The following is an 8,738-nucleotide window of genomic DNA, read 5'->3' as shown; positions in this document are numbered from 1 at the left end:
ACACTGTAACAGCCAAGTTGTGCAATGACTAACTTTGATAGACTTAGCCCTTCTCAGACCTGCAAGGATCTAAGACATCTCCAAAATTCTCATGATGGAAAATGCTATCCACATCCAAAGAAAGAACTATGAAGTTTGAATGCAGATCAAAGCATACTATTTGGTCTTTTTTCTTCTTGTTTTGTTTCCTCTTTCTTATGGTTCTTCTTATGGGTTCTAATTTTGCCTTACAACATGACTAATGTGAAAATGTGTTTAATAGGAATGTATATGTAGAGCCTACATCACCATATTGGGGAGGAAGGGGAAAGGGAGGGAGAGAAAAATTTAAACCTCAAAAAAAGTATGGAAGTGATTGTTGAAAACTAAAAAAACCCCCAAATTTACAGAGTAGACATGAGACACATGAACTGTTTTTTTTTAATTACATTTTATTTTCAGTTATGAATCTTTCTCATCTCCACTTTCTTGCTCGTAGAGAAACCAAGAAAAACAAAACCATATTACAAACATGTAGAGTCAAGCAAAAGAAATTTCTGCATTGGTCACATTAAAAAGAGAAAAAGAACTATGCCTCTATCTCCACACTGAGTCCACCTCCCTTTCTGGAGGTGAGTAGCATTGTTTTATCCTGTGTCCTCTGGCATTGTGGTCTGTTGATGGTATCGACCAAAGTTCCTAAGTCTTGCAGAGTTGCTTGCCTTTATAATATTGCTTGTTATTGTATAAATTGTTCTTCTAGTGCTGCTCACTTCACCTTGCAGCAGTGCATACAAGTCTTGCCCAGTTTCTCTGCATCCATCATCGGCTGATTTCTAAAGCACCTGCATGGCCAGCCTGTAGTTCAGGGCCGCTGGAAAGTCTTATTTTCTTCTTTTTTAGAGGAGGGGCGCCAGAGCGCTGGCCATGCACTATTGGTAATACAGCTCCAGGCTCATTCCGTCGTGGATTTCATAGTCCCCCAGCGTCACGTGGTCCTTGAACACCGTGTACCACTTCTTCAGGACGATCTTGTTCCAACGGGTGCCCGTCTGAGCCCGCAATCAGCTTCTTCAGGTCCCCGATGGAGTCGTCGGGGCTGCACTTCACACGGACCTTCTTGCCCACACTGTCGTTGCACACAACCTCGATCACGGTTCCCGGACACCCTGGGCCACCAGCAGCTGCTGCAGGCCTCAGTGCGCATGCGCTCTGACACCACCCGTCCGAAGGGGGCCTTTTATGGGCGCGAGAAACCGGAAACCGGAAGCCTGAAACCGGAAGCCGCTCTATTAACTTGTGAAAACTGAACCCGTGAACACCCCTCCTCCCCCATCCACTTCAAAGTGATGGCTCTAAGTATGTGGAGCTACCAAGATAGCTGAGAATTGCAGTGTTAGATAATCAGATGCTCGTGTTGTGGTCAATCCGTGGAGTCTCACACACCCTCGCAGATTCTACACTTCAAAACCAGACTATTCCCTTCCAAACCCTCCTCCTTTCCCTGAACAATGAGAGATTGGACCAGATGTCCTGCTCTGCCCTCGGACCCTAGCGATCCAGATCTCGTGCTTTCCTATTCAGACAAGATCTGACTGTGAGCCAACTGGTCAGAAAGCGAAGACAGCCAGGGTCTCCAGCACGTGGCACATGTGGAAGCCTTTCCCTAAACTATGACCTTTCCGCTTTTAAGTGGTTTTCCTGAGGTGCTTCTGGTGACTGTAAACTGCATCCTTTCTCTGCCCATTACTGACTTTTTTTTTTAATTTCCAAGAATCCATTTGGTTTCCTTTTTTTTGGTTAGGATGATGACTTATAAATACTAATCAGGCAGGGCTGGTAGACTGGGGAATGGGGTTGGCCTGATCTGGCCAATAGTAGCAGCACTATCGGCCTTGGAATTTGCCCCATCTGGTGCTTGGGTCTGGGTCTCAGGCAGGAGGTAGAAGGGAAAAGGAGATGGAACTCACTAGACAGAGCCTTGGCACTACTGCTGCCACCCCTGTCCTCCTCTTCACATTCTTGGTCTCACTGAGCAAAGAAGTAAACCTCTTCTACCTCCTCCAGTCTGGATCACCCTGCTAATTAGTCTAAGGCAGGATGGCCTGCCCTCTTCCATTCTTTCCTCAGCTTCCCCATACCACCACAACCCCCCCCACCCCACACTTGCCATGACTTGGTTACTTTAGATCTTTGGCTGTTGGTTTGGCCTTGGCCTTGGCCTATGGCCCGTGCAGTGGAGGCTGGCCCCAGAGAACCTATTGGGGGAAACATGTAAATCCCCTTTTCTACAGGCACTATCTCCACCTGTGGTGAGTGGAGAAAAAACTTGGACCAAAATACACAATCTCAAACATAAGTAGCTAAGGATTGAATGTAGCTAAGGATTGAATGTAGGACAGGAGAACTGCTGTCTTAGGGCCATGTGTGGCCTTCTGGGTTCTTGGGTTTGGCCTTTTGATTGAGTCCAGATTTTACAGAACAAATCCTTTTATTAAGGGGATTTGTCCTGTGTGAAGTTTGTTAGAACTTGGAAGTGCTACTGTTATTGGATGAACAACTCTTAAAATGAGAGTTGTTCCCAAAGTGGAATGGGCTCCCTTTGAAGACTGGGGAGAAGGACCATTCTCATTGGAGGCCTTTGAGGTGATTACCTTTAGTTGTGATCTTTAAAGGGTAATAGTGCTTGAGTTATGGGTGGAATTTCAATTCAGAGATTCAGATTTTAGTTTCCCCCTAGTTAGCTCTGGAAGGACTTCAGCTTCCAGGCCAGGATTTTATTAGGTGAGAATACAATTATCATCGATTAGATCCTGGGCTGGGCTGGGGTGGAAGGTCTGGGCCTATGTGGTGCACTGGAATGTGCCGTACCTCGGGCCCTCTGATTCCAAAGACCTAATTCAAATCCCAGTCTGACATCTACTGCCTCTGTGACCTTGGGCAAATAACCTAAACTCCATGAGTTTCAGTTTCCTCATCTGCAAAGATAGCTTATATCCTTTCATTCCCCATGGGGGCCTCAGGAGTCCAAATGCAAAGTGCAAGTCTGAATTTCTTTGCCTTTTAAAATTGAAATCTGCCCCGTATCTAGGGCTCTTGAAGACTGGAAATAAGTACCCTATAAGTTCTTCCAGCATCCAAGATGCTGTGGCCTATGAAACTCTTTCTCATTATAGCAAAGTCATTCCTATCCTTTTATTTAAGACGTGGTTAATTTCATTTGATGTGTAAATGAAATTATATATTTTGAGGGTTTCCTAATGCCCCTCATCTTAATGGGTTCAAGCACAGGAATTAATGGATCTGAGGTTGTAGCTGATACTCTTATTAATTCCTTATTAGGCAAATTCCATTCAGTTGAATAAACATGTATTAATCACCTATGTACAACACACTATGGATAACTGGATCACAAATCTGAAGATTTGGCAGGGACCCTAGAGGATATTTAGTCCCACTACTTCATTGTACAGATGGGGAAACTGCCCAATTACCTTCATTCTCTTCTATAGGCAGGAAAAGAGAGGGCTTTGGAGCCAGGAGGATCAGAGTTCAAGTCCTATTTCTTATCTATACCATCACATGATAAATAATATCTTAATAATAATAATAATAATACCTTATAAATTCTTGTGAACTGATTACTCGGTGACCTGAACACCTCTCTAAGACCACAATCTACAGAGAACATGCTGACCTGCATTGGTAGAGGGAGCTCCCTCACCATGGGGTTCTCTATATTAATAAAATCACAGGTTCAGCTCCTACCATAGTCTATGATCATGTCATTCAATTTTTGTGTCTTAACACAATTCCTTACACTCAGAATGCATTTAAATTTTTTTAAATTAAAATGAAGCTGGGAAGATGGTAGAGTAGGTCAGAAAATTCCAGGCTCTCCAAATTTTTCCTCAACAAAGAAGACAGAACATAGTCTCAAAGTAAATGTATTGTGGGAAAACTAAACCAAAGTCAGGGTAAAGTAGTTTTCTTCCTAAGATAACTTGAGAAGACCTTAGGAAAGGCCACATACACAGGCAAGGCATCTCAAACTGCTGATACAGAGGTGGCAGTGGTATCCCTGTTCAGACTCTTTTTGGCTCATCATGCTTCTCTTTGACTCCTGCAAAGCTTCCGTTGAAGTTTCCAATGTCATTGGACTCTGAGAAGCTTTCTCCATTAAGCTGGAATGATACTTTGTCTCTGCTACATTGTATTCTTCTAGTTATCTCTGTTGAGCTGCCCTCTTCTGGGAAAAGAGCAGATCCACTTTTCCAATTCTACTGTACTTCCTTCTAGGTAACTCAGATGAGCTGCTGCTGCCCCCTCGTGGTTCTTAGCTTCCATGCAATTTCTTCCACCATTGAGGGAAGGGTCCCATTATCACTCCCTGTCCACATGACTATTTTACATTGAGCTGATTGCATTTATTGAATAGCCAAGCTATATTAGTATTGAGAATAAACATTTGTGAAGTATATGGCATACTGAGAACTGTATTCCCTATTCTCAACATGCTTCATTTCTAATCAGCCCAAGAGGGACAGAGCCAACCCTAAGTCTAGAGCCGGAAGGAACCTTTGAGGCCATGGAGTCCAATCTCCTCATTTTACAGATGGAAAAATTGAGTCCCATTGAGGTTAAGAGGCTTAGGATCATAGATTTAGAGCTAAAAAGGGCCAGAGGTCATCCAGTCACTCTTCATTTACAGATGAGGCAAATGAGTTCTAATGGATAAAGAATTATAGATCTGCCATAAAAGACAGGTATCCTTATTGTAATCAACAAAAAAAAAATTACAATTAATATTCTGAGAAGTGTGATACAATATAAAAGGCATGGATTTGAGAGATAGGAGGCCAGAGGTCTACTATGATGATGAATGAATTATTGTGAGTCTCAGTTTCCTTTATCTGCAAAATGGGCACAATAAACTCATCCTATCTACTTCACAGGGCTACGGTGAGCATAACATGAAATAATATACTTAAAAGGAACATAGCAGTAGTTCCCACCTACATGGTGCTTTCAGGCTTATCAAGAACTCCCCCACAACAGCCCTGTGAGGTAGGTGGGTAATTCAAATATTATCAGTCCTTTTTTGCCCATAGTCACACAACTGCTAAGTATCAGAGTGAGATTCAAATCAAGGTCTCTCCTGATTCCAAGCTTAATGTCTTTTCTAGTACTATGATGCTGGAAAATTATAAGGCCACAGGATCATAAAATATAAAACAGAAAAAGACTTTAGACATCACTTAATGCAATGGTCTCCAACCTGTGGGCCACAGACTCTTCAGGACAAAAGTTACAGAGAACTGCAAGAGTCCAGTGAATCCATACATCCTTAAATATATTTCCTGCAGCTAGCATATGTAATGTGTATCATTCATATATGTATCACTATTTTTCAAATGTATGTGGATTCTATTGTGATTTATAGTTTTAGTTAAAAGTATTCCTAAGTTCATAGTAACTTCTTGTCAACATGCATTTTCTCCATCAGCAGATAACTATAGTATGGTTACTATGATAGAGGGACGCATCATTTTTTAGAGGGCGCTTAATACTGGAAAAGGTTGGGAGCCATTGGGAGCAAAATAGGTAGCATTATTATGGCAGATCTGTAACAATGTAAACATATACAGTTTCCAAGGACTATCCAATGTTAACCTTGTTGAAATTTAAATAGACATGAATTCATCATGTGTTACTTCCCTGCTGGAAAAACTTAAGCAGCTCCCCACTTTAGAATTACAGATTTAGAGCTGGCGAGGACCCTAGAAATAATCTTGTCCAACTCCCTGATTTTACAGAAAATGAAGCTCCTGGAGATTAAATTATTTACTCCAGGTCATACAGGTAAGGAGCTGCAAAGCTGGGATTCGCACTCAGGTCTTACTTAGAATTGTTACCACTACTTTATCTAATTCATATTTATCTACAGTAGAAGTCAGTGGGGTATCCCCCAACTCAGGGGGTGGGTGCTCCAGGGGTCAGTACCCAGAAAACTATAGCCCATGAGCCCCCACTAATGTGTTTATCTTTAACCATCAACCAGACAACACAATTAACTTAATGCAAAGATATTTAATGAAATAGAAACAAATTGTAGCCCCGGTGCTGTTTACTCTTTCATAAATATGCACAGTATCAAAAGTTAGGCAGCTAGGTGGCGCAGTGGAATCAGGAAGACTCATCTCTATGAGTTCAAATCAGGCCTCAGACACTTACTAGCTGTGTGACCCTGGGCAAGTCACTTAACCCTGTTTGCCTCAGTTTCCTCATCTGTCAAATGAGCTAGAAAAGAAAATGGCAAACCACTGTTTTATCTTTTCCAAGAAAACCCCAAAATGGAGTCACAAAGAGTCAGACAGGACTAAAAAAACAACACATAAACAGAACATAGATGGTAAGGTACACAAACAAGGATCATGTGTGGCCAGAGACTATATTTGCAGAGGTACACACACATACACACACACACATACACACACACACACACACACACACACACACACACACACAAAATGCCTTAAACTCTGTAGAGCCAATGATTTCTCTTAGTGATGTCATCGCACTGCTCACCCTAACACAGATCTGTTATTGGTTTCATCATTTCCACTCCAGTGGTTTCCATCTAGGATATAAGTTATTTGGGAGCAAGTCAGCCAAGTAGCCCAGTGGATAGAGTGCTGCTCCTGAGCTCAGAAAGACTCATCTTTATGAATTCAAACCTGGCCTCAGCACTTACTAGCTGTGTGACCCTGAGCAAAGTTTTCTGTCTATAAAACGAGCTGGAGAAGGAAATGGCAAACCACTCTAGTATCTTTGTCAAGAAAACCCCAAATGGGGTGGTGGAGAGTCAGACATGACTGAAAATGACTGAACAACAAGAAGTCAAAAAATATTAAGTACTAATTTTGTAACAGATTCTATGCTGAGTGATAGGGATACAAATTCAAGCAAGAAAAAAAAAGACTGGCCCTGCCCTCAAGGAGCTTACATTCTAATTGGAAAAGACAACACTACAGGGAAGTTCAAAAGGGATGTGAGAAGGTACCCACATGGGGGTATGGTGGAGAAGACCAGATAGTCAAGAAGGGAATCTCCAAAATGGAGGCCCCTGAAGGGACTCTTCAATGGCAGAAGAGGTTCCAGGGTAAGAGTTACTTAGAAGTCAAATATCTCATTCGCCTGCCTCTATGGTATTTATATCTGATATTTGGCAGTATTTTATTTGTAAAAAAAGGGCTCACCAATGTTGTTCTGCTTGGAGAACCTCAGGATTGAGAATAAAAGGCTTAGAGGGGGCAGCTAGGTGGTTCAAATCCGGCCTCAGACATATAACACTTCTAGCCGTGTGACCCTGGGCAAGTCACTTAACCCCAACTGCCTAGCCCAAAAAGAAAAAAAAAGATCTACTGAGAATAAAAGGCTTAGAGACCACAGGATGGACCTATGAGAGGTTGGGGGGGAAGGGAGGGGGATGCAGAAAAAGAGAGAGATTCCAGTTTTCCAAGATTTCTGGCTTGGGGCTCAAATGAACCAGATTTTTTATTGAAAGAATATTATTCAACTACTTAAGAGCAAAGATTAATGCTGACTGTTCATTACCCTGGGCAAAGAATTTGCAAAGTGTCTGAGGAGAATATTATTTCTTAAGGTTGCTAAAGAAAGGAAAAAAGGAGTTTGGTTTTTTTTTTTAATGTTTTCACAGAGGCCAAGTGATATGCCCTGGAGATCACATAGGTAGTTACGGACAGAGTTGGGACTTGAATCCAAATAGCCTGACTCGCCATCCAGTCTTCCCATTTTTATATCCACTTAGAAAAAATGAGTTAAGGAGGTTAAGAGTCAATATCTGAAATTGGCCCCTGGTTTCATATCCAGCAATCTCAGAGATTCCCTTGGAAACCCTAGAAAGAGCACAGCCTGGAATCAGGAAGACTTGAGTTCAAATCCAGCCGGAGAAACTAACTAGCTGTGGGACCCTGGGCAAGTTATTTAGCCCCTTAGAGCCTCAGTTTTCTCATCTGTAAAATGGGAATAATCACAGACTCTCTTTCCTATTTGCCAGAATTGTTTTGAAGGACAAACGAGATAATATTTGTAAAGTTCTTAGCATAGCACCTGGAACATAGTAGGTGCTATATAAATGTTAGCTGTTGTTGTTTCATTATTATTACAAACCCTAAATGCTCACTAGGGGTTCTTAAATTTGGGGGGGTCCATGAACTTGGCCTTTTACTATTCTGATGCTTGTATGTTAATATAATTTCTTACCTTTGCAATCCTATGGAATTTATTTCAATACTCCAAAAGCATTACTCCATAGGCTTCACCAGACTTCGCGGAGTCCAAAGGGGACACAGAAAAGGTTAGGAACTCCAGCCTCAGAAGGAGCACGTTGTAGGGGAAAGAGGTGAATTTAGGGTCCCTGGGTTTGAATCTCGACTGTACCCCTTTGCTACCTTAGGCAAGTGGCTAATCGTCTGGGTTTCTGTTTCCCCAACTGTAAAATTAAGAGGGTTGTTTTATTTGACCTCGAAGGTCTTTTCCAGACAGACAGTTACAACATAGGAAATGAAACATTGTGTCCCAAAGCAAGGTGAGGTTAATTACCACCACTGCAGTTCTAGACATTCCCGCCAGGTGTCACTGTAGGCAAGGATTAATTAGCATCAGTTCTGCTGCGGCAGCAGCAGCAGGAGCCCCGTCACTAAAGCTAACCCCGGAAGCAGATCTCGCTTTTCTCC

At 42.2% G+C, this 8,738-nt stretch overlaps 1 pseudogene; it reads right to left on the bottom strand.

Moving 5' to 3' along the window:
- Nucleotides 1-485: 485 nt before the first annotated feature.
- On the bottom strand, nt 486-5,324 carry LOC110209020 (ubiquitin-like protein 5 pseudogene; annotated as a pseudogene).
- Between the last annotated feature and the right edge of the window lie 3,414 nt (nt 5,325-8,738).

Source organism: Phascolarctos cinereus, unplaced genomic scaffold (assembly GCF_003287225.1).
Source record: "Phascolarctos cinereus isolate Bilbo 61053 unplaced genomic scaffold, phaCin_HiC Scaffold_1;HRSCAF=81, whole genome shotgun sequence".
Lineage (NCBI taxonomy): Eukaryota > Metazoa > Chordata > Mammalia > Diprotodontia > Phascolarctidae > Phascolarctos > Phascolarctos cinereus.
The sequence above is the reverse complement of the archived record's forward strand: the minus strand, read 5'-3'. Positions and strand labels throughout refer to the sequence as shown.